At 42.7% G+C, this 27359-nt stretch overlaps 1 protein-coding gene across 1 annotated transcript in view; it reads left to right on the forward strand.

Moving 5' to 3' along the window:
• The first annotated feature begins 4466 nt into the window (after positions 1-4466).
• Positions 4467-27359, forward strand: part of LOC113443275 (metabotropic glutamate receptor 6-like) — a 57474-nt gene continuing 34581 nt past the window's right edge. The window contains exon 1 of the mRNA XM_087925631.1: positions 4467-4742. The gene's annotated coding sequence lies outside the window, so the exon portion shown is untranslated. The remainder of the gene's footprint in view (positions 4743-27359) is intronic.

Consider the following 27359-nt stretch of genomic DNA (forward strand, 5'->3'; position numbering starts at 1 on the left):
AAGGAGCTTATTTGCCCACAGAGGACATATATCTTTAGCTAAGATAGAAGCCTCAGAACCATTCCACATGTGACAATCTTCCCGTGCCCAATTCAGCACAGTTTTACTATAGAACAGTGGCCATTTTTTCCTACCGGTGTTTCACTTGTATTTACACTGCTTTACAAGCCTGACCTCTTTTAGCCTCATTTCACAACAATCCCTGTCAGACAGATCTGTATTACTGAAGCTGAGGTAAATAGACTTTCCCTCAACAGCCTCTCAATGGCATCACACCCTAGACCAGGGCGTTTCAAACTTTCTAAATTTTCCAGAACCCCAGACCTAGAGGCAAAGTAGCAGAAAATATAAAATTAGCTTATGTTCCAGTCAGTTTCCCCCTGCTTCATCTCTCAAGCACAGAGATTAGGGGTCTTTAAGTGAGATTGAGCATGGATCTGTGGAACAACATTTTGTGAGAGCCCACTAGCTATTTCCTTACATGCTGTAAAAACCAGGGTATCCCTTTAAGTCATAACAAATAGAACCCATTTGTTTGGCACAGAACATTATGTGAGCAGACCAATAGTGTTGGATTAACTTTTGTTTAGGATTTAGGGTGTTGTGTGTGAGACCTGTGCTTGATTGTAGATTGGGCAGCAGTTCATTTCTTCAAGAACCTCTGCTCTTCTTTTTATTCACTGCACACTGCACAAACTCAGATCTAGAAATCTATCTTAATCTTGGGTTTTAAGTCAGTTGCTTTGCCCTGGATAGCAAAAGTTCTTGAGCCATTCCTAATATTTCCAGGCTGGAAATATAGCAATAGCAGACTTATATACCGCTTCACAGTGCTTTACAGCCCTCTCTAAGTGGTTTACAGAGTCAGCATATTGTCCCCCAACATTCTGGGTCCTCATTTTACCAACTGTGGAAGGATGGAAGGCTGAATCAACCTTGAGCCTGGTGAGAATTAAACTGCTGGCAGTGGGAAGAATTAGCCTGCAATACTGCATTCTAACTATTGCGCCGCCACCATCACATCTAGAAGCTGAGGGCAATGAAGTTATCTTTTTATTCTACTGTATTGCATTGCATTGCATTGCATTGACCCTATTCATTTATTTTATTTATTTATTCTATTTATATAGCCACTCATCTATCTGAGATACTCTGGATGACAACAAAAATAAAGAATTGCTTTAAAACTAAAACCACACTGATGTTCAACACAAGCCATTAGACACAGACAGCCATGCTGGAGCTTCCCATTTAAGGTCCCCAATGCCTCCAAGGTCTTGGGCAAGAACCAGGTCTTGTCAGTCTTGCAAATGGCCAATAGAATAGGGAATGTTCATATTTCTACATTGAGGAAAATTTTTCTTACTCAGCCCTGAAGCTTTCTTGCTGGACCAGTCAGTTACCTCTTTGGACAACCTACACCCCAGGATGTTGTCAGAAGAATGAAATGAGAAAGGAGGACCATGCAATTTTGAAGTCCTGTACAAATAGCTGAATATAAAGACATGTATTCTATCAACCAGGGAAAATTTCAAAGATGGTACTCATCATTTGGTAACTTCGTAGCTATTTTTAATCAAGGCCTGGCCATACAGTAGTGGCGTTAAGATGTTGATCCATTGCTCTTTTCTTAGGCTGACTTCAGTGCATACAACTCTCACTTATATGTGATTCCAGATCTTAAACATGCTAATATCTTCACAACATGAAGAACTATGCTGGCAAATGAAGGACAATTATGCACCTTCAAGCTTCTTACTTCTAAGTTGCCAAGCATTGGAAAGCCTGCAGACAGGAGAGAACCTGGTGATGTGTATTTGAAGCCTTTCCCATGGCTGTGTTGCACTGGTTTCCATCCTTCTTTGATTCAGCAGAAAACTCTATCAACATGACATTTGCTGTCCTATTCCTCATTTTTTCTGCCTCTCTTGCCTCCATCCCTAATCCTAACAGTGGCCTGACATCTCTCCAAGGTAAAGGGAGACAAAAACTAATTGACTTTGCACACCTTGCGTTCCCATCGAATGAGAGAAAATACTTTAGCATTGATACAGCTAAGGATAACTGAAGATTGTCTCATTCATAGCATGTGTTTGCAATAAATGAAGGAATCATCATGGAGGCAAGATAGAAAAAAAAGAGAGACTGAAAAATGCTTGTTAAGTGCAAGCATGGAAAGAATTCAAAGAAGACTTCTCAAGAGGTTAGAAGCCAGCCCATCTCATTACAGATAAAAGCCCAGGAAGCACATACTATGGAACTCTTCAAGAAGCCGTCTGTTCTGTCTTTTAATTGCTGGCTGAATATAAAGACAGTCCGGCAAACTCTACAAAGGCTTCCATACAAAGTTTCTTTATTGGGTCACAAGGCATCCTCGAAGTGTAACTCACAGTTATGTCGAGATCCATCTAATCTCCAATCTTTGCTTAGTTGACTTCACAGTGTAAAATTATAGTGATCTTCATCCCATAACGATGGAGCAAAGGGTGAGACACCCACACGGGGCTGGGGTCCAAGCAAGAGTAAAGGAAACTCCCCCAACTCAACCAAGGGTCAATTCAGTGACCAATCAGGATGACAGATGTGACCACATGACATGAACTACATATCCCATGATGCATTAACTACATTTACCATGAGGCATTACCTTAAGGGGACAGCTCCCAATTACCACTTAACTATCCCAATTCCCAATTAACTATATACTGTCTGGACAGCACACTGTCTTGAATCTGAACTTTTGTGTAACTAGAATTGACAGCATAGCAGTCAAACTTGCAAACGACCAGATTAGTAAAACAGCAAAGAACTGTACAAGGGGCTTTCAGATTAGAGAATAAACGACAAGAGTAAAACACTCTCATTTTACAGGGACACAGTTGGTGTCAGAGCGACGTAACTCAAGGAGAGAATGGGAGAAAGATGGAAGGGCTCAGGAGCAGTTTAACCATGTCATGATCCAGCATCTGGCTGCCTTAAAAAGGTAAAAATCATTGTAGAATTTCACTAAAGAATCAATCCAGGAACATCCCCTCCTCAACTTGCTGGAACCTGTTAACAAAACCTGGCTTTTGGTATAGTTTATTATTGGATCTTCATAAAGGATTCAGAACTCTTTCTCAAAGTTGGGACAAGCAACTTAAACAATCTGCAAGGGGGTTGGAATCCTTCAGGAGGGAAGTTACAGCCTTTGACTCATTTAAAGTTTGAGGAGGAGGTGAGTAAGAAGAGACTGGCGGTAACAGCTAAAATTATGCCCAATGTGACAATTGTGGGGAAATTGGCACATAAGAAAGCCAGACAGTTAAAGAAGACACTTCTATATGCAGCTTCTAGTTAAAACGAGGGCTCCTGAAAGCTGCATCCCTGCACAGCTCTGAAGATGTATTAAGCAAAGGGCTAAACAATTGAGTGACCAACAACTAGTAGTCATAAGAGCTAGGTATGAGCTATCTCTGGTGCCCATAATCAGACGTTTCCATATACAGTGATGAACTGAAAAGAATGTGTACTTGTCCAAGGCTCCAAAAGTTCTCCAGTCAGCAGGGGAGGGTGGGGAATAAAGCACCTGTTTGGGGGAAGAGGGACAAAAGGCTTCACTTGACTTTAGAGTCACATCCTAAGAACTTCTCTTCAAAAGCACTGGAGCAGAATACAGAAGTGGGCAGGCCCAGGACAAAAAGGGATTGGGTGTAATCAGCATGGAATGAAAGTCATTCAGTGGAATCAGCATAAATTCCCTATGCTTCGTGCATTTGATGGGACAACTGGTGGTAACATTTAGAAGTGCTTTAGGAGCTGCCCCCAAGGCTTTTTGGGGAGGGGGGAGGGGGGGACTTCTGGGGCTCAGGCTCCATACAGACGGGAGGACAATATGAACGTGGCTTGGCTTGCTGCCCACACTGAACCTTCAAACAACCTGCTGCTAAGATTTCCATAGAATCTCTTGAAGGCTGCGTCGTTTTGGGGAGCGGGTGGGGTTAGATACAGCAGAAATTAGTGCTGCTGAATTGTTGCATCCCCACCATGACCTTTAACAGCCTTTTAGCAAACGGCGATTTCGAGAGTCCTAGGGCTACCCTGGTCCTGCAGGATGTAGAGTTAGTTTTGAACATCTGGGTCGCTTGGCGAAAATCCGGGCAAACCCCAGGGGTCTTGCAGAAGGTGCATTGGCGCGGGGGCGTGAGTGTGTGTGTATATATATGTGTGTGTGTGTGTGTGTGTGTGGACGCGCGCGCTTGTGTGGCCATGCATACACCTATTTTCCAATCAGAGAATCTTTGGGGTGACCAAAGGAAGGAAAAGTGGGGGCGAGGATGCAGAGAGAGGGGGGGGGATTAGGGAGGGAGGGAGGGAGGATGGCGAGGGAGAGGTGGAAACTGGAAAAGGCTAAAGGGAAAGAAAAAGAGCAGCATTCCTCTTTCGCTCGCGTTCTCCCTCCCTCCTCCCTCTCTCGTCCTAAATGCATAGCGGGGGGGAGGGTCTCTCCCCTCCCTCCCCCCTCCCATTTGCACTCCAATCCTCTCCAAAGCCGGGTGCATTAAAACGCGAGGATTTTCCGAGCGGATTTCCTTGCCCGTCGCTTCGCTGCCATCTCTTAATTCCCTCGGGCGCCCGCCGAACCGTCCTCCCGGTCGCCTCCTCTCTCCGGAGCAGGCGGAGATGCCGGGCGGAGAGAACCCCGAGTCCCAGGGATCCCTAGGGGAGCCTTCGGCGGCGGCAGCAGGAATCCCCGGCGTCAGGTAAGAGGGAGAAGGCGGGATGGGGGGAGGGGGTGCGGTTGTTCCTGGCAAGGAAACGAGAGTTGCCCCGAGCATCTGCAGAGGGCTTTCCCCGCGGACTTACTATTAAGGGAAAGCAAAGGAAGAAGGCAAGTGGAACCTGTGCTCACGGGGGGAGGAGATGCTTGCAACGGGCATGCAACTCGGCTTCGAACCACATCAGGAAGCCTGCACTCCCCCCCCACCTCCCCGTCCCGAGGCGCTTTGGAAGAGGACCCGCGGGAGCAGAAAAGCGTTTTCTACTTGCCGCTCAGGGGCATCCTCGGTTCTTTTGCTTTCCAGGCTAAGTCTGAGAGGCGAAAGCAGAGCCCGCAAAAGTGGACGCGCCTCACCCTCCGCCCCCAGCCCAGCCCAGCCCAGCTCAGTCCTAGAATACCAGGCTCCCCTTCAGAAGAAGCGGCCGGCGGGGAAGCGAGTCTGTGGGGCGAGGCTGAGGCGCCTGCAGAGGCGCTGATGGGATAGAAGTAATAGGACGAAGGGAAGCAGCCCGGTCTGTCCCATGAGGAACAGCCCATTCTGCCGGTGCTCCTGGCCTGCTCTTGCGCGCGCTCCCGAGACGTTACTGGGAGAAGAGAAAATGCCTTTGTGTGGCTTTCCCCAAGATTGGATCATCCGACCCTTTGGAGCGAACGCCCGGCTCTTCCACGAGGGACCGCCAGGTGCGAGTCCCCCGCCTCCCAATTGGTCTTTGTCTGCTGAAGTAGTTGTATGGCCAAACAGGAAAGCAGAGGTGAAACCGTTCGCCCATTTTGCAGATAGGTAAGCTGAGGTGAGGGAAAGAGCTTTTGCTATAAAGGCACCCGCAGCAGACCCACTGCAAATGGACAAGTTGGTACCAGGGAAGGAACATCAGCTTTTCTGAATATCTGAAGCCCATCAGCTAGAAAAGGGCTACTTATTTAGAAAATAATGTTATGTGACGGGGAGAAATCAAGAGGTGAGCTCCATCTCCATAGAAAGATGGTTATCTCTGTGCTGGCCACCCAGGAATGTTTGGGTTAACCAAGGCTGAGGCCATTTTGACCAAGGTTAAAGAACTAGGTAGGTTAACAAGACCTCAGCCTGGCGGCTCTGCTTTTCATAGTAGGGCATTAATATAGTTTGCAAATGTTCCTTGAAATCTAATAGTGAAAATGACCTTTCACAGGGATCTCTCAGAGTTTGACCTGTCTTTCAACCGCCTCCTTGCCTAGAGGATCTTCTCTAGGTAACAAACATCTCAAGGCTGAGGAATCTTAACAGGGATAAGCAACTGGGAGATACTGGTGGGCATCGCAGGAATTATTATTTCCTAGATGTTGTCAGAAAATAGTTCCAGTGTGGCAATCCTTAAACACCTACATACCAGAAAGCAAGTTAATATGCTTGTGTCCCCCCCTACTCCCCCCCCCCCACACATACTCTCTAGCACCAGAGATTGCACTGTTCTGCCCTAGTTTTGATTCTTTGGATAGCAGACAAGTGGGCAAATTTCTGAACAAGCCATTTGATTACAGTAACTTATTAGTTTTATTTTCTAGCAAAACTTACACATGAAGCCCAGTGGTATTCTTGTAAACAAGGGTGAAGATGCAATGATGGGAGGAGGAGGAGGAGAGGAGGAGGAAGAGGATGGGATGAAGAGGAGGAAGAGGAGGAGGAAGGGGAAGAGGAGGAGGAAGAAGAGGATAGCAAGAGTGAAGAAAAAGGATAATTTGGACATATTGATGCCCGTAGACACTACGGCGCTCAAACCTGAGAAAACAGGTTGTATAGTTTATGTGTAGTTTTGATATTTGAACTTTCATGCCATCTGTCGACATCTGGATTCAACCGTATTCTATCAGCCAGACTTTTTACAACCTCAGGCACTTTCTAGTAATCAGCTCATGATTTTTCTTTTGTTCAACAATGATAAAGACTCAGGAATCCAAAGAGATTCTGCACAGGAAAGCTTCAACATGCCAGGGAAAATAATAATAATATTACCATTTCAACTTTGAATCAACAGGACAAAATTACAGGCCAGCAGACAGTCAGAATAGGAAGCCGTAAGAGAGGAAGCAACATAGGTGGTTCATTGGCCTCATGAAGCAGGTTCCAGTTCAATTTCTGGCTTCTCCTGGTAATGTCCTTCCTCTTAAAAAAAACAAAAAAACCCTTCTTTCAGTCAACCTAGACTAGCCCTCCTGACTTGGTTCTATTCATATATGTTAGGATTATAACTCCCAGAGCGTGCAAGCTTCAGATTACCTTGCAAAGCATTAGAGATTAATAGTTAGAACCTTCCAGAAAAGTCTAGATCATTCTTTATCTGAGAAACCATTCCTGGTAAACCAGACAGGAAACATGACAAGATGAGGTAGATCTATTTTATTGTATCTGGTCAGAACACTGGGTGCCATCCTCCCCCAGTAGTCTCAACTGTCAGTACCTATCCTCCATCCCTCCATACACACACACCTCATCACAACTGATGAAGTTTCTTGGATCAGAAGTGAAGCGTTTTGTTCTTCTTCAGGGAAAAAACAGCCCAGTTGTCTTTTGAAAAAGCACTTTTGAGACTACTTTATTGTAAGGTTACATGAACAAAATCTTGCAAGCCTGAAGGTACAAACTGCCCACTGTCACTTTTAACCATCTGATTAATTAGAGCAGGTCCTTCTTAACATTTCTTTCTCTGACTGTTAAGCAACCAACCGAGGACTACTCAGCTTCTAGTTTGATCATTCCCTAGGCAGCATCTCTCTCCTTCCTCCCTCAAGGTCATCCATACATTTCATTACAATATCCCTCTGGAATATGCCATTCTGGAGACAGTGGTTTCCAGAAGTAAAACCTCCTAACTAGAAACAGGTTGAGGTGTTTCACACATGATGCTTTAAAGGAAACAAACCTATTTCAGAACTGGCGCGCTCAGAAAACGGCAAACCACTTCCAGTTTGAAGGATTTACCTTTGCAAAGAAGCCAAATCTCCCAAACAGCAAAGTGTGGGAGGAAACTCAGCCCCAGCGCAGAGGGAAATGGAATTCTGAAGTTTTCCAGAATATTCCATTCCCAGGACAATGAATTTGTGTGCATCACTACATAGGACCTTGTACTAGGAAACTTGCCAGCCACGTTTTCACTTTGTTGGGTTATGTGGACTCAGTTCAGCTACTTAATACAGGATTCTATATATCATGTACATCAACAACATTGAATTAATTGAGTAGACTGAAGCTAAGTTAACTACAGTATAAGTAATCATGCTGTATAGTGCTACTATTATGTCAAGAAGTCTGGTGGATGCTAGATTTGGGAAAGGCTAGGGAAGACGGTTAGGACCATGGTCTGACTCTGTACAAAGCAGTTTCTTATAAGCCAAAAGAATCAGTGAAAAAAATCAGTGTCCCTCCACATCCATCCTGCTTGCATAACCAGCTGTTTCTCCTCTTAATCCTCCTTGGAAGGGAGAGGGATCCTCTCCTTGACATCTAACCCTGCCCTCCCAGCCTGTTCTCATCAGATATCCTCCCTTCTGAACTGCCTGATGAACACAGCTAGCCTTGACCTTAGCGCTTTCACCAGCTAAATTCCATCTGTACGGCCAGGGTCACAGAGCAAAATAAATTAGTTTTCACTGCATCAAAACCCCCAGGATTGTATCCTTGACTTCTCCAACTCCTTTCCCCCTTTCTGTCATTTTTTGCTCCTTCTCCTCATTCCCAAACATCTGAAGTCATTTCTTCTGGCCTGAGCCTTCAATCTCTTCTACTTCGACTAATACCTGCCATCTGCTCTACTATAATCCTGGACTTGTGTGTAGGTGTAGAAACGGTTTAGGGTCTCCTGCTTGAGTGGGGGGTTGGATTAGATGATCTACAAGGTCCCTTCCAACTCTGTTAAATCTGTTAAATTTCCTGCATGCTGTTCATTGAGCTGCCCCATGAAGAGTCCTTTTAATTGAGAACTTCTTGGGCAACAATATTAATGCAAATTGCCATTCCCTTCATCCAGAAGATCCTCCCAACTTCCCAAACTAGCTTACAACCATGTGATCTCCTCGTGGTCTCTGATCCATGGAATGACCTTGCTTATGCTTAGCTTTTGGGGGAATCCATCAAAGTCAGCTAGAGGCTGCTGCTTCCAGTATTGCTATGAACCCTCCATCATTTAAGCTCCCTTAAGATAAAAAATATCCTGGCGTTCTGGATAATTTGTAAGTAAGCTATTGACTTGCCAACCAAATCATACGACAAGTAGCAAAATTCTGTCTGGCAGTCTGCCAGATACAGCCCTGTTGCATGGAGCAACAGGAAGTGACAGAAAGGAGAAATTAAGTATAAAGAAATTAAGTTGGTATATTCATGTACTGGACTTTGATTTTTTGTGTGTGTGATTTCACAAAACTTGCATATCTCTCGTCTTATTTATCATTTGAAGCAAAGTAATTACTCTTTGATCCTGATCTGAGGTTGTAATCAAGTTGATTGGCAGGAGAAAGATAGCAATAGAGAAGACCGTGCTTGGTGCCTGCTTCAAACCTCATCTATATTTTTTTGGATATAAAATCCAACCTTCTTAAATGTCTAATTCTTAGTTAGCCTTAGAGATAAGATGTAGATAGGCAGTTCGTGAGAATCCAAGTCAGCACAAAACATCTTGTTGTTTGAGGCAAACACCCTCACATTGGAGGCTTAGGTCATAGCTGTCTGAACACTGGTCCCATTTCCATTGCTTCTTTCCTAAACTGTTGCCAAAAGCTGTGGAAGCAAGAGGGGGGTGGGGGGAGAAATCTTCTCCTTTAGCTTTGGATTCCCCTGATATCTCTATAACATTCCTCCTTTGAGGGTACTTTAATCCCCCTTGTTTAATTATTCTGTTATCCCTTTGCATTCTGAAAAGACAGGCAGGAGGGCAATGACTGCAGACATCAGCAGGGGAAACTCCAAACAGGCACTTTTAGAGGAGAGCCAGATGGAGTCCCAGCATGTCCAGGATAAGCTCCAAGCTTGTCCTCTACAGGCTCCAGCGATAGGATCAAGCCAGCTGGATCACTGGAGAAGGGTAGGGAGGGATAGTTGCCAGAAAGGAAGCGGAACCATTTGAGAGTCAGCCATAGAACGCAGGACAATACAAAAGGGGAAAGTCAGCTGTTGTGTGTATCCAAGTATATAACCTGAAGACCAGGAACCTTTTTAAACCACAGGCTTCCTCTAGAACAACTTTCCTTGATCAAATATTTCTCCAAAGGTAGCAGAGCACCCTTCTTGTACCTCCAGCCAGCCCAGAAGGCCCAATGGTTGCATTGATCACAGGTGATAGGAGGTCTAGGACAACTCATTGAATGTCAAAGAACTGGGGAAGTTTGCTTGGGTAGAACTGCCTTCCTGGCAAATCATTCCTGTGTAGCTCTTCCTCATCAGAAGTAACAATAACAAATCTCCTAATTGGAAGCAGAAGCTGGCTCTGGCAGACACAAGTTCAAAGGCAGTTTTGTAGCAGATGTTAATATAGGAATAGCACTTAGACTTATATTCCGCTTCACAGTGCCTTACAGCCCTCTCAAAGTGGTTTACAGAGTTAGTCTATTGCCCCCAACAATCTGGGTCCTCATTTTACCCACCTCGGAAGGATGGAAGGCTGACTCAACCTTGAGCCTGGTGGATTCAATCTGCCAAATTGCAGGCAGCCGGTAGTCAGCAGAAGTAGCCTGTAGTACTAACCACTGCACCACCAAGGCTAATATATTGTATTCAGTGGGTATGAAAATGACAACACAGTTGCATTAACTTTGACTTGGCAGTAGTTTAGTTTGTTGTATACTTGTGCTTACTTTTGAAGAAGAGACAAGCTATCTGAAGCAGAGGTAGAAAGGTTAATTGGCTTATTTGGTTAACAAAGCTATGTTGAAGATGGAGTTATCACCCCTAAAAATATACAGAGAGGGAGATGGAGGTATTTTGTAGTATTTTTCCTACTTCATAGTATCTGAATTTTCATTATGCCCCCAAAGAAATATTTTTGTAAAGGAGAAATATTACAACTTGGGAAGGCCAAATTATTTCAAATGTGAATGTAGTCATCCTAGAGCAATTTGGCTGGTTGTAGATAAAACCCAAGTTGGTTATTAAAATCAAAGAGGATTATGCATTAATAGCAATGAAAAATTAAATAATAAGAGTGAAATCAAGTATGATATATACAATGAAACCTTATTCAAAGAATTAATAATAGATATGATCTGGATCAAAATAGCTAGCAAAAATTGCAGTGCTCTGTTGTTTAAGAGAAATGTCTCCAGTTATAAAATGTAAATGTGTAGTTAAATGTGCAGTACAATGGCCACCTTTAATCAATTGATAATAAAGAACTGATTATGGTTCTTTATTTAGGATGGTTCTTTATTTACGGTTCTCCTCTTTAGGAAGGAGGATTTTGCCATAGCAGAAACACAATAGAAAAATTGAATTTTTTCACTGTGAAAATTATTTCTGTGCTCCTGAAGAAGGTGGAAATGAAAGAAGAATTAAATTAGAATTAGAATTAGAATTAGAATAGAATAGAATAGAATAGAATAGAATAGAATAGAATAGAATAGAATAGAATAGAATAGCTTTATTGGCCAAGTGTGATTAGATACATAAGAAATTTGTCTCCGGTGCAGAAGCTCTCAATGTACATGCAACGGGGTAATAATAATGATGATGATACCAATAAGAAGGGGCAATAGAGAAGATGAAGAGGAGAGGAGATGAGAGGAGAGGACAGGAGAGGACAGGACAGGACAGGACAGGATAGGATAGGATAGGATAGGATAGGATAGGATAGGATAGGATAGGATAGGATAGGATAGGATAGGATAGCTTTATTGGCCAAAGATGTTTAGACACACAAGGAATTTGTCTTGGTGCAGCAGTATAATACTGTAGTATACTAACTGTAGTATAATAATAATACAGCCATACAACATTGGTTAATATACAGTATTTAGATATAAGACATTCAATGAGTTGTCCTAGACCTCCTATCACCTGTGATCAATGCAACCATTGGGCCTTCTGGCCTGGCTGGAGGTACATGAATGGTGCTCTGCTACCTTTGGAGAAATATTTGATCGAGGAAAGTTGTTCTAGAGGAAGCCTGTGGCAAAAGGGAAAGAACTGTCCCTGTGTCTAGTTGTTTTGGCATATAATACGTCCTGAGGGGAGGAGTTGAGACAGTTTATGTCCAGGATGTGAGGAGACTGCAGTTATTTTCTCAGCTCTCCTTCAACCTGCACAATATATAGGTCTTCTATGGAAGGCAGGCTGGTAGCAATTGTTTTTTCTGCAGTCCTAAACTATCCATTAGAATCTGTAACCTGTCCAGTTTAGCTGCTGTACCAAACCAGACAGTTATAGAAGTACAAATGACAGATTCATAATTCCTTGATAGAACAGTATCAACAGCTCCTGGGTCAGAACTCTGAACTTAAGTTGACGTAGAAAGAACAATCTTTGTTTTGCTTTTTTAATGGTGGTTCTAATGTTAGGTGTCCATTTCAAATGCTGGCAGATTATACAACCCCCCAAAACTTGAAAGATTCTACTACTGTTACTGAGCTGTCAAATATAGTAAGACGTGGTAGAATAGGAGGGGTCCTCCTAAAATCCACTCTCCTTTCTATACAGTTTTAAGCAAGTTCAGTTCCAGATTGTTCTGGTTGCACCACAGAGCTAGGTGCTCAACCTCTCATCTATATGTATCTTTGAACTTTATAAGAACATACTGCAAGCACATAAGCAGTCCCCTCAGAGGTAGTATTCAACAGGTTCTGACCAGTTCTGGAGAACCAGTAGTGGAAATTTTGAGTAGTTTGGAGAACTGGTGGTAACCTTTCCCCAGGAGTGGGGTGGGAATGGAGATTTTGCAATATCCTTCCCCTGCCATGCCCACCAAGCCACACCCACCAAGCCACACCATACCCACCAAGCTATGCCCACAGAACTGGTAGTAAAACTTTTTGAATCCCATCAGAATCCCCTGCTGGATTGAACCCTTGGCCCATCTAGTTCAGCAGTCTCTCACCAGAGTAGCAACCAAAGGAACAAGGAAGTCCATTGTCAAAAGCACTCCCATTCCATAAAACCTAATAGCCATTGATCCCCGTGACTTCCATTAACTGCCTCAACTTTTTTTTTAAGCCAGCCAAACTGATAACTAGCACTATATCTTGTGGTTATGTTTTACTATTTTGTAAAATGTAGTGTTTCAATACTGTTTTGAGGAATTGCAGGATGTATAACTGGGTGCACAGGATATGTATATACTGTAGGTAGCTCTCAATTTATAACCATAATGGAGTGGAATTACAATTCTAAGTCGTTGTGGCCTGATTGCACCTGTGAATATTTTTGAGGTGACAGATCAACTTTAATAAAAATATAGATCGATACAATTAATGTGCCTCAGTTTTTACCTGAGGAAAAGAGATCATTCCAGCCCATTCTTATTTCTTAAAGCAGCAGCCCCCAGTCTTTTGGGCACTGGTTCCATGGATAGAGGTTTTTCTGCCTTCTGCGCAGAGGTGGATTTGAAGCTGTACAGATGCAGATAAATAACTCAACAAGACCTCCATAACAAATTACATTTATTGGTTCATCAGGTATCCTCATAACTCACGTTTGTGACAAAGTTCTTCTTTAATGACCAATCCTTTGTATATCTGCCTTGTAGTAAAAGATGGTTATCTCCTAACCCATCTCATAGCGATAGAAAGAGGCTGCCATGAGTTAGAGAGTTCAGACAAAGAATGAGGAAAACCTCCCTCACCCTTCGAGGGTCAATTTAGTGACAAACAGGATTACAGATGTGGCCACGTGACATGAACTACATTTCCCAGGATACCTTTAATTACATTTATCGTGATGCATTCCCTTAAGGGGACAGCTCATAATTCCTAAGTAACTGTCCAATTCCCATAGACTGGCTGGGACAGCACACTCCCCTCCTGGAATTGTAAATTTCACTATTAAAAGAAGAAGAAAATTAACTATAAACTAAGATAAGCAGTAAACAGTTAGCTATGTAACTAAGAAAAAAACAGTAAACATTAATAAAGCATCAAACAAAGCAAAGCCTGAAAAGCTTGAGGTGCAATCTTCAAGTTCGGCCTCTTGGTGCAAGTCTGCTGGTCACCTCTGGCGGCCTTTTAGGGTTGGAATGGTTCTCTTGCTTCCATGGTGTCAAAGGGCATCGGGAAGATGTTGGAAAGGATGTTGCATAGGCATATGCCTGTGTAGAGTGTCTGGTGGTTGTTGTTTTTTTAGAACAAGTTTTATTGATTTTACAGACAAACAAACAAAACAAAACATCATTAAACATTAAAAACATAAAACCTCTTTCCATTGTAAATCTTTACAAGGCAGGTAACACATTGTTTTATATCGTATGCTTATAGTTTATCCCATTTCCATATAAACAGATAAATTCCCTTTACCAAAATCCACATTATTTCTCTTTAGTCATTATTCAATCATATTTCCTTTCTAATTTATCTGCTATTCAATCATCACATTTATATTTTCCTCTGGCTTGTTTATAATTGTTCTCATCTAGTCTTCCTCCGAGATTTTATTATTTAATTCTTAATTGAACACACACACATAAGACATAAACATAAAAACATAAAACTTTCTTTTAGAAAGTAACTTGGCCCCAGATTACCTCTTTTTGTATGGACTTCAATTAAATTCATGCTCTTCTTATATACCATTACCTATCTTGTTTACCATTCTATATCTATTATATAACTTCTCCTCTCCACTTTTCCCTCGTCTTAATTCTATTTTATATATTTAATCTTGCTTTTTTAAAAAAATATTTTTATATCTTTTGTCCATTTCTCCATTTAGATCTGTCTCATTTCCAATATAAAAAAGAATAGTTTCCCCTGGAATCACTAGTCAGAGTATGATGCCTTTCTATCATTCCCCTAGATTAAAATTTAAAATAACACCTAAATCCCAATCAGATTCTGCTTAGTACATTCTACTATTTCAAAAACCAATACTAGAATAATAAATCCATAACAATCAACACATTAGTCCACTAAACTCTATATTTAAACTAATATTTGAGACATTCCCTTTAGTAATTTATTAAAACTTAAAATCATTCATTATTAAACATTTTAAAGTTATACCTTAATATTTTAATCTTTTATTAAATCTTAAAAAGTTCTAATTATCTACTTATAATACGAATACCACTATTACAATACTCATGTGTACTTTGCAGAATCCCCCTTTTTTTTTAAAAAAAAAAACCCATACATTACCCATTATCCCTAAAAAAAATTTTCTTTTCTCCATCTTGTTTTGTACCTTTGTAACTTTTTCCCCCCTTTTCCCTTTCCTTCATAACCCGCCTAAACTTTTTACCCCCTCCTCTCCAGCCCTCTGCCTTCTTGGTTTCCCCTTTCTGTTGCATTCCTCTTTCCTTTTGCTTTCTAGCATTCTGTTGTTTTTGCATCTTATTTTTCTCTTTCATAAATATTTTTTTATTTCTTAAGTCCTTCCTTTTCGCTCCTCTCTTTCTCCTTTCTTTCTTAGTCACACCATTTAGTTCGTTAAAAATGGCTTCTTCTTCCTCGGCTTCTTCCAGCTGTTGTTTAATTTGCTGACACATGACAAGCGCCATATCTAGAAAACAAAGGGCTTCTCCCATAACATCTTTGCCTTCTTTCCTTATTTTTAAATATTGTTTTTTTAGTTCATCAAGAGATAGAGCCATTTTAAACTGTTTCTTCTTCTTTTTCTGTATCCTCTTATTATTATTAAGCCAATCAATTATTTCCAAGCTTAAAACAGTTCCCAAAAGTCCCAGAATCCCGAAGTCATCAAACAGTCCAGGCAGAGTACAAACTTCTTCCTTTTAAAATTTCTCTTCCAGGGGTGAAGTCAAATTAGGGGGAAAAAAACGCCCAGTCTATGCTTTAAATCTTTTTTACAATTAACTTCTATTCTCTTTATCTTCAAGGCATTCCTCCAGCAAAGTCTTAGTATAAATTTTTTTTTCCAAGCCTCTCCCTTCCCACTTATAACAAAGGAGTTTAGGTTTTACCTTCTATTAAAAAACAGGTTTTCCTTGTCCATTTGTTGATTCCATAAGGGAGGGAGAGTAACTTTCCCTTTTCAACTCTTTCCTTCGCCGCTGAAGACATCAATTGGGAACATTGTAGCATCCAGAAAAGAGCCAATACTTTCCCAGGTATTAAATATGTCCTTAGGTCCCAGTTCGACCAAGAAAAAACTTTCGTTTTAAAACTCCTTCTTCTTCCTCCTGCGCATTCTTTATCCAGTTGCCGGCTTCTTCGTGGCGGCCATTAAGACCGCCGCTCCACCGTCTTGAGAGAAGGGGGTTATTGCCGGCTGGGGAGGGGGTCTGTGATACCCCTCAACCCCTGTCCGGATCCCCCCTATCTTCAGCTACCCCAACAGGGCAGCCTTAGCCTCCAGATCCGTCAGGATCGGAGGCACCAAGGTGGCTAGCACAGCAGGGATCGCGGAGAAACGTGAATCCCTGCTGTCACCGAAGCTGACAAACTGGAAGTCTCCAGTGTCTGGTGGTTATTGTCTGGTTGTTGTCTGGTTGTTGTCTTAGTGGATGTCTGGTGGTTGTTGGTGGCCGTTTAAGGTGTCCTAGCGAAAGTGTACTGATTGCCGGCAGCCTTTTAGGCTGGAATGGCATTCTTGTTTTCGATGGTGTTAAAGGGCGTCAGAAGGCAGTTGGAATGGATGGTGCTAAGGTATTTGCCTGGGTTGGAGCCTGCATCCAATTGTCACTGACAATTCCTACGATCCCCCATCCTAGTGGAGATTTGATGGCCACTGGGCCGTCTGCAGGGCCACCAACTGACTTGGAGAAGAGAAAGGCGTGTGGGGCATTATTTCCCAGCAACAGTAGGATCTCAGCCTCTGCCTCCAGAGCGGGAAAGTGATGAGCCAGGTGCTGTATGTGAGACATGGTACTTATGACCTCAGGTGTTGCAATCTGACTGCAGTTGTTTGGTATCCCATCACATTCAAATACAGGCAGTAGTGGGAACCAGGAACTTCCATCCAATGTCTCTATGCAGAGTCCAGTAGCTCTCCTCCCTGCAGTGCTTCTTGGTCCATGACATGTTGATACAGTGAAGGGAAGTTTGTCCTGTTGCACTTCAAAGAGGTCGAAGAATGCGGGTCTGGCCAGGGTGCAGGTGCTTTGAGTGTCTATCCACACGTACATTTTCATGGGATCTTCAGGGCATCCTTCAGGGTACACTTTGGCTAAGCAGATGGGAAGACATGAATGAGGGTGTGGTGAGTCAGCGCACAGTGCTGTGCAGTTGGCGCTTGGTCTTGGTTGTGGTTGGAGTTTGGCAGTCTGTCGAGGAGCCCTGCATGCTTCTGTGTTACGTTGAGCCTCCTTGTCCGAAGGAGGGTTACAAGGTATCTGCAATGGTGGCTTGGAGTCTGGATGCAGCGTGGTCAGATGCTGGTCACTATTGCATAAGTCACATTACACCTTGGCTGTGTAGTACTTGGATGGGTGTTTGAATTCGCAACACCTATAGCAGTATTGTTACTCCCTTAGCAGCTCTTTTCATTGGGTTAGTGATTTCGCTGCAAACCCAGTGCAGCTGTTCAGCGAGTGACGAGTGCTGTGCATAGGACAAAACTGTACTCTCCTTGTGTTCGGAGATCTAAATTGGGTTGTATCTGATGGGTTCTCTCCCCAACTGTGTGTGGATGAGGAGTCGATCTTGGTATTATGGACAGTCATGAAGGGTCTTTCCCTGGTAGTGTACATAGGGCCTGAGGGTGATATATGGTTGCTGTTGTATCTTCTGTCATTAGGAGGACTAACAGCTCTGAGTCCACGGGCTCGGTGTGTGTTGCACACTGTTGCCTGGTGGGACACGAATTCTTCAAGAAGTATGAAGGATACAAAGCGGTGGCTACCCTTAGCCATGAAGGTGTCAGTCAACTGGAGTCACTTTTCAATTAGCACCTGCGGAAGTTTTCGAACAATTTTATTCTGTGTGTTGACGTGATTGAGACAGGTGGGTGCTGGTAAGTTGGGATCCCGCTGTGCCATTCTCAGCTGGACAAGTATGTTAGCGAGGTCTATGATTTGCCGAGGCTTGTCGATAGGAATTTTAGGAAAACTGTTGAGGCTATCCAAGAGTGTTGCTTCTATGTCCTCGGAAGTGCCATACGGTTCAGCAAGCCTTTTCCATGATAAATGTAGGGCAGCAGCTGGGTTGTCTAAGTGGGATGCCAAAAATGCCCTCGGTATGTTAGCAGACTGTGGCCCTAGCCATGCTATCAAGTGTCTGATTATTTCACCAGGGTTCAGGCATGCCGCCTGAACGGGGCATAGGAAAAGTTTCTTCCATACTAGATATTCGCCTCCTGGCTTGTCAGAGAATCTGCGAACTCCGTTGGCATGCAAATTTAGCTTTCCACTCTGTACAGCCAAGTTTCTCCAGTAATCTTCAGCATTTGCTGAGTTGGGGGGAGGTATTGACATAGAGGGTTCTCCCCCTGGATTCTCCTAGGGTAGGTTCGGGTTGTAAGTCAATGATGGGTTGTAGTCTTCCTCCCAGTACTTACGGAGGATATTCTCCCATACTGGGGGTGATGGTCGAGCATCACACTGATGTGTAGGCTGGGCACGGTTACCTTGTGGTGCCTGGGAGCCAGAGTGGTATTGAGGTTGTGGCAGGAATGCTGCTGCCTGTGGATTGAGTGTGGTAGGTATCGTTGATGGCATGTCGACTCGTTGAGAAGTCGTTGTAGGCACTGGTGGGCTAAGTTGCTTGGCCAGCAGGGCGTGAGAGGTTGGAGCAGTGTTGTTGATTCTGGAAAGAGCATCTCAGACATTAGTACAGACATCAGTTGGGGAAGGTTTGCTGTTGGTGGGAAGTGAATCTCGTACTTTAGATCGTACAATGTAAGTTGTGTAACTGATGTGTAAAGTCTTTGGCTGAGATTCATCCCTGTGCTTCTCTGGTTGTGGGAGACTGCTAGGCAACTGAGATGGTTCCATCTGCTCGTTTTGAAATGAGTGCTGCTCATCCATGTAGGCCTTGACCCGTGTATCTGGGCTCTCTTCTCGCAACTCTTCAAGGTTGAATCGGAGGGAGGTGTTGTCGGCCAACTTCTGCCATGCTGTGGCCCATGCCGTATTTGTTGCAGCGTCTCTTTGGCATTTAGCCAACTCCAATTTGGCCTGCGTTTTGGCCATTTCTGTCTGTTGTCTGGCCTGGGCTTTGACTATTTCTGCCTGTTGTCTGGCCACTATTTCTGCCTGTTGAGCCACTATTTCAGCCTGCTGAGCCACGATTGCCCCTTCTGCCAGGTTACCTCCTCTGTGGTGCATAGCTCTGCGTCTACTACTGCAGCTTCTACTTCAGCTTCTGCAGCCCATTTGGCGTAACTTGCTGCTTTGGATGCCTTAGATGCGCCGCTACGATGGGAGGATGCTCTGGAAAGATGATGAGAGCTGGCAGCAGAGAATTGGCGTGAGACACTAGAACCTGCCTGCGATCTAGCTGATTTGGGATGGAGGGAGGAGGTTTTCTTTGAGTGGTGGGAAGAAGACACATGTGATCGAGGAGCTATATTGGATGTGGCCTGCTCCCTTGATGCTACTTCCTGCCAACGCGCATTGTGGACCGCTGCCTGAAGGGCTCTCTTGCTTTCCACAATACAGTCTTCGCGTTCCTTGTGAAACTCCTTGAAGTATTGGATGTGTGTTAGGAGATTGGGGTCACCCAGTCTTGACTGGATGGACTTGAGGTTGTTTTCGCTGCATCTCCACTGTGCGAAAAGGGCATCTAGATAATCTAGCAATGTGCGGAGTTTCTTAGGGGGCAGCTTATGTTTTGGGGCATCACAGATCTTCTCAAGCTTCGCCATGAGTCTATGTAGCAGTGATATTGCTGCTGCCAATCGTTCCTCAAGTGTTCTTCCATGGGTTCGGTAAGCTTCTTACTCTTCCTGCGGTTGTAGGCTTTTGGAGGTATCGCAACTTCTCCAGAGGGTTGGACATCTAAAGGCAGTTGTTGGGAACCAGGCTCCACGTTCACAACAAGGGTGGGTGGAGGATTCGGGTCTTCTGGTACATCAGAGACATCTGTCATGGCTGAGGAAGTTGCCATGAGTCAAACTGGTAAAGGGAGAATTTTGGAAAGTTTTAGTGGTTTTCCGTGCAATTGCCTTTTTAGAATTGGTGCTGAATTTAATACTTGAGCATGTAGGTGGCACTGCAGAGTCTGGGTGATGCTAGCACAGCACACAGTATAGCTGCTTCTAGGGTGCATTGTGAGCTTGCAACACAAGGGGGCACTAGAGGTTGCATCACGAAGTCTGAAGACTAGAGGGCTGAATGCAGAAATATGCGTCGTGTAGTCTGAAGACTTGAGGGTAGAATGCAGAAATATGTCTATAATTGTCACTTACTTCACAAGGTGGCAGCAGAGGGTCAGGAAGACACTGTTGCTATGCCTATGTTAGGTTGCACTTACTCTTGGGACCTTTGAATTTAGTTGATTAAATGGTGCACAATAGTTGAAAAAAGGGGTTATCATTAAAGAAACACTCTGGTCAATATTTGAGAAACTATGTAAAAAAAAAAAAATCAAAGTCTGGGAAATTTCTCCTTAAGCTCCAAATGTAGCTGTGGGCTGCGTTGCTTAGGTCTCACTTCTTTGTGGAAGAAAAAAGAGGGGGGAGAATTTCCTGCCTACTCTTGAAAAAACAAAAAAAAAATGGTAAGAATTCTTTAACTTCACTGTAAATTTCTTCTTGACCACCAGATGGGGATGTAGGCTGCTTTACCAAGATGTGATGTTGCCATTTAGGAGAGGGTGGTTGGATCCCAAAGGTATTTATTCTCTCCACAATGGAAGAGAAATTCATCAAACAAGTACAACAGTTCAAAGGGTTATTTGCAGTGTGTCCTTGTTATACTTAAATTTTTCTAGCATAGAAATAAGATGGCTAAACTCAATGCTTCGTGAGGGAAAGGAAATTGCTTTGTTCACATAGCTTACTTGTTGGAGCTTGGATTTATAGACACAATAAAACCGGCCAGAGAAGGTTTTAAAAATAGCTGGAGAGGCTTCTCTTATTGCCTCTGAGCTGGAAAAATGCACAAGCTTTTCAGATGGAATGAGCAGGGCAGTTAGTTTTCCTTTCTAGAAATGCCAGCAAGATTTCTGAAACTTTCTCATTGCATTTGGAAAGAGTTTGTAATTGGATGAATACAGAGATGGATGAGAGATAGTTGGCCACTCCCTTGCTTTTACAAATTAGTTCTTTCTGAGTTAACAGTGGTAATTTGAGACACAGCACTTCTTTCGCTGATGAGAAAAGGAGGGGGAATTTGCCCCTTCCTGGAACTGCGATGTGTCTTTATGTAAATTGGCTGGAAAGGGTCTCTTTTATGGCTTTGTCTCCCTTCCAGATGAGCATAGCAGAATCAGCTTTTCATTTATGTTTAAAAATACAAACAAGATTTCTCAAACTTTCCAACTGCATTTATAAAGGGTTTTAAGACAGGTTTGATTATCCTTTGAGAACTGGGGAATTTCTAACTCTCCTTGTTATGCAAATGGAGTCTCTGAGATAGCAGGAAGATGGATTGAGCAGAGAAGAGGGGGGTGGGTGGGTTAGAAAGTTCTTTGTTTATAGCATGTGGGGGAATTCCAACCCCTCCCGCTATGCAAACAACAGTAAAAAGTTCCGATGCTCACAGAGAGAGACGATGGGAAATGCAGGTTTAGATTAACATTGCATATTCACTTCTGGCTTCAATATTATTTTGCTTTATCACAAATCCAAATTAACAGTTTTATACAGATGGGTTAGGACTGCATCTTTTACTTTTCTGCCTTCTGCACAGAGGTGGATTTGAAGCTGTACAGATGCAGATAAATAACTCAGCAAGATGTCCATAACAAATTACATTTATTGGTTCATCGGGTATCCTCATAACTCACATTTGTGACAAAGTTCTTCTTTAATGACCAATCCTTTGTATATCTGCCTTGTAGTAAAAGATGGTTATCTCCTAACCCATCTCGTAGCGATAGAAAGAAGCTGCCATGAGTTAGAGAGTTCAGACAAAGAATGAGAAAAACTTCCCCCACCCTTTGAGAGTCAATTTAGTGACCAATCAGGATTACAGATGTGGCCACATGACATGAACTACATTTCCCAGGATACCTTTAACTACATTTACCATGATGCATTCCCTTAAGGGGACAGCTCATAATTCCTAAGTAATTATCCAATTCCCATAGACTGGCTGAGACAGCACAGAGGTTTTTCTATGGACCAGAGGGTCCATGCTGACTGTATGCTATGAATGGGGCTTGTTTGTTTGTGTGGTCTGGTTTCTGGCATGCCATGGTCTGGTGCCAGTCCACAGACCGGGGTTTGGTTGGTGGCAGGGAAAATGATTACAGCCTCTTTCAAATTGCTTTTGAAGGATTTGGGAGTCCAAACACCAGTATGGAAGTGCCCCCAGTGTCTTGCATCCTAACTCTTTGCACACAATGTCCTTAAATAACTTTGCAATACCCAAAGTGTAAAGTTATTCCATCTGCAGCAGCAGATGGAAGAAGGGACTTCTGATTAAGACCAAAATGAGGGGTGGTGGTCTTTTCAGAGAGAAATGTACGATAGGAAATTATTTTGCAGTTCGTCACTAAAACCATCGTTCTCACACAGAGAGAGTGCCATTAATTCTCCCAGTGCAGACTCCATAGAAATAAAGTAAAAACGATTACTCGGTAATAGGATGTGGAAGGAGTTTCGTGAGAAACATATGCAAAACGCACAATTTTAAAATGGAAATCTGTGTAATATTCCTTGGCCAGGGAATAGGCCTGCAACTTTGCCTTTTCCAAAATCATGTCCTTTGAATGCTCCAGAAAGAAAGAGTGTCTGCGGAAGACAGAGACCCTTTTCCAGAGAGATCTTGTGAACCTGGTGCCATCAACGGAATGTGATTTTATAGCACAAAAGCCCTGATGAGGCAAGGCATTTTGTCCCCTCCTCTTGTGCCTCTACACTTCAGGCTTCTTTTGTTTCACTATTTAGCTCTGCTTCAAAAGAGCTTGACTTTGTTCAGAGGGACTTCACACAGAGAGAGAGATGTGCATCCATTAGTTTTGTTTTCTCTCAGAAATTTTATTTGAAGTTTCCACTTTAACAAAGGGATACATTAACATTAACAGAGGGACACAACTGAGATCAAGTGAGGTACTAATACCACTCTATAAAGCCTTAGTAAGACCATGCCTAGAGTACAGCATCCAGTTTTGGTCACCACATTATAAAAAAGATGTTGAGACTCTAGAAAAAGTACAGAGAAGAGCAACCAGGATGATTACGGGACTGGAGGCTAAAACATACAACAAACAGTTGCAGGAAGCTAGTTCTTGGCTAGTCTAGTAAAGAAAAGGACCAGGGGAGACATGATAGAGGTCTTACAATATTTGAGGGGCTGCCACAGGGAGGAAGGGGGTCAAGCTATTTTCTAAAGCGCCTGTAGGCCAGACAAGGAATAATGGATGGAAACTGAACAAGAAGAGATTTAACCTGGAAATAAGGAGAAACTTTCTGACAGTGAGAAGAATCAACCAATGGAACAGAAGTTGCTTTTGGAAGTTATGGGAGCGCCATCAGTTGAGACTTTCAAGAAGAGACTGGACTGCCATTTGTCAGAAATGGTATAAGGTCTTCCGCTGGAGCGGGAAGTTGGACTAGATGACCTACAAGGTCTCTTCCAACTCTGTTTATCTGTTATCTGTTATTCACTGAGCTGCGTATACCTGTTTCTTCTTTCCTCTAATCCAGAACAATTTGGATAGTTTTTCTAACAGTTTCCCTTAGTTAGAATGTTTTTGTGTGCAATATTTTCACTACCATGTGCATATTGTGTAGAATATCCATTCATCTCTATCCATCCATCCACCCATCCTCCATCCTCTGAAATTCATGCATTTCCAAATGCATATATTGGTATATTATTTTAAGAATAGATTTTTAAACCAAACCACATTACAAGGAGTCCTTGACTTACTATCACAATTGAGTCCAACCTTCCTGTTGCTAAGTAAGAAAGTTATTAAGTACGTTTTGTCCCTTTTTAAGACCTTTCTTGCCACAGTTGTTAAGTGAATCACTGCAGTTGTTAAGTTAGTAATGTGGTTCTTAAGTGAATGACTTCCCCATTGACTTTGCTTGTCAGAAGGTTAGAAAAAATGATCACATGACCCTGGGACACCACAGCCGTCATAAATAGGAGCCAGTTGCCAAGTGTCTGACTTTAGATCATGTGGCCATGGAGATGCTGCAACGGTCATAAGTCTGAAAAATGATCATAAGTCACTTTTTTCAGTGCCTTTGTAACTTTGAACAGCCCTTAAATGAACTGTTGTAAGTCCACGACTACCTGTAATTTCTCTCATCCCTGCCTTGTCAAATAGGACAGGGGTCTCCAACCTTGGCAACCTATGGGCGTTGAAGTCCACAAGTCTTAAAGTTGCCAAGGTTGGAGACCCCTGATATAAGAGATGTTTTCTTGAAAGCTGATATCCTGTTGCTCTCTGAACATGGCTTAGTAAAATGTATTTATTTATTTCTATTTCATATTTCTAAACTGCCCATCTCCCCCAAGCAATCTGCACCAGCACAAAGTCATACAGTCAGAAGGGGCGGGGGGGGGGGGAGGAAGCTTCATTTTCTTTGCTTGACATTCACTCCCACATATTCCTGCATGATCAGCCCAAGTATCTCCACCCTACTCTCCCTCACTGTTTCAACATCCTCACTTTCAGAAAATGAGTCACCATTCAGATATCACATCCTTCTCCAACTCAAAGTCCCTCGGCTGCATTGAGATGTCTAGCCTAGCAACCATCTGGAGGGTACTAAGCCATATCTCTGAAATCTTTCTTGCTTTCTCTTTCTCTCTCTCTTTCTTGCTCCCAGCTGATGTTTGTGTTCAAAACTCCTGGCCCCAACTCCCCAATTTGACACATGCCTGACATGGGCAAGCAACCATTTTTATTCCCTGGTGTCCATGTGGCTGCTTAGAAGAATGTAAAAGGAGAAGGCAAAAAAACCCATAGCTCATTTGACAGGTTGCTCTTCTCAACACAATTTCTTCCTCGATGACTGATATATTAATCCAATATTATATACATGTCATAAGATTGTAGAGATGTTAGACAAAGACAGGAAAAAATCCTTATCATAATACAAACATCTCAACCGGTGAATCCTTAGTCTAAGGAGACAGTATTAATGAGGTTAATTGTATGAGTGCAAAAAACAGCTTTATGTTTTTGAACTGGGTGATTCTTGAGGTTATAATGAAAGCCTTCCTTCGTGCCAGTTTACGATGAAGATTACAAATGTTCAAATACGTATAATGTAAATGTATTCATAAAATGAATGAAATAAAATGTAATGCAGGTGGACCATCAAGAACAGAAAGAACTGAAAGAAAGGGGGGAAGAAAAGAAAAGATCCTCCTCAAATAGCCTTGTGCAAAAGTACCAAACCTTTTTTTAAGAAGGTTTAAGATCACTGGTGGTTACATTATTTTTACGGTTACTATATTTTCATTTTCTCCCTCCCCAATGTGATGGTTGCTTTACAGCTGTTATTAAAATGGTTAGGCTGTTGTTTTAATTGAGTTTTTTTTAGCCATCATGGGGCAAACTTTCCAAGGAAAGATCGGATCAGAAGAAAGGGAGGGAAAAAAAAGATTGGTTGGATAAAAGGGTGGCTGGATGATAGGCAGATAAGGGAAAACTCTTCTGGCCTGGTTAGGATCTGCGGTGCAGAAACCCTTCCGCAGCCCTATTTCTTCCCAATGAAGTTGGCTGCACTCCTTCTCCGGTGCTGGATATATATACTTGGACTATGCTAAGACAATGCTCTTCTGTGCCCCAGATCAGACCCTAGCACAAGCTTTTTAAAATAGCTCTCAGAATCTTCACTTTCCCTCTACCTTTAAGCTTTGTCTTAAACTTACTTACTCCAGGAAGTAACTTGTGGAGAGGAGAGAAATTGTTTTAGCCAGGGAGCCTCAAATTTTGCATTACTGTGGCCCCCCCTCCCCACCCCAGAATGATAAAGGGGATTGTAGACATACCCATGAATAAAACCAAAGATTTGGTTGGGCAAGAAATAAATATACTCAGTAATCTGATGGGCGGTCAAGCAACATGAAAAATAAATAAATAAACTTAACAACGAAGTTTTAACCTGTATAGTACATGGGGACCAAAAGCAAAAAATGAGTGTTGGCTATCCCAAAGCTGCTTTTTCAAGAGGCAACTGGACTATCTGGTTTTTCTTTGTAGACGTTTCGCTTCCCATCCAATAAGCTTCTTAGCTCACGTTGATTCATTCTCATTCTCTCTCTCTCTCTCTCTCTCTCTCTCTCTCACACACACACACACACACACACACACACACTGCCCCATCATATCCTACAGTTAGAGAATCCCTGACAATTAGGAGATATGGCTATGACAGAGAATCCCATGGCATGGTGTTCTTCAAGGCACCATCCATGTATCTGGGTGCAATTTCCATCATGCCTCCACCAGAACTGCCAATGCAAAGCTGGTCCTATCACCGGGAAAAGTGAAGCTGCAGGGTGGGGAAAAAATGGATTCTTGTAGTAATTGTCATCACATTATCATCATACCCAATGGGATGGGTGTGATAATAATGTGGCCAATGGGAAAAAATAAATAAGGGAGAAAATGGATAGCACAACATTTGAGCTGATGGTTGCAGCTTAATAAATGTTGAGCAGGTTAGACTCAGCAAATGTTTAAAAAAACCTCCCACTTCATTGCAAATGCTGAAAACTACCCTGGCAAAAACGGAATGTATTTATTCACTCTAATAATGTTTTAATTTATTTTAAATAACCATATTTTTAAAAATAATTCTATAAACATGTATTATATTTGCTCCTAAACATTATATTTCCCCCTAAAAAGAGAACTGTCCAGTAAACCCAGGATGAATAGAAAACTGCACCTGGTTGTGACTTCTAACTGGTCTTGCACAACAATGGGTTTTAATCACCAAAACCAATGGTCACTCCTCCTCAAAAGGTAAAGTAAACACCCCTAGCAGCCAGGTGAATAAAGCAAGGTTAGAGGTATTATGAGCTGAGTGCAGAAGCTGCAGAAGGATTTTATGGTTTAAAAGGAAAGCAAGTTTTAGATTTATTGTGGCAGTTTTACTCTTAGGGGGAAATGCTTTGGGATTTGTCACTGCCTCCGATGCCAGGAGAATCTGATCAGCGGCTCCATTTTCAACAGCCAGAAGTCCTGAACCAGATCATACAGCTCCCCTCACAGTTCCTAGGTTCCCCTTAGGGAAACTTATCATACAGTGAGAACTCCAGCACAAGGAAATTATTTTTTTTCCAACTCGGGAAGTGCCACTTAAACCTAGCAATATTGGCCGACGGTTTTGCTTTCACATTGTTTACATTGTCTAAAAAGAAATTGTGGATGTCCAGGGATTACAGCTAAGAGAAGG

This window comes from Pseudonaja textilis, chromosome 2, assembly GCF_049901715.1.
Source record: "Pseudonaja textilis isolate UNSWEBS1 chromosome 2, rPseTex1.2, whole genome shotgun sequence".
Taxonomy (NCBI): Eukaryota; Metazoa; Chordata; class Lepidosauria; order Squamata; family Elapidae; genus Pseudonaja; species Pseudonaja textilis.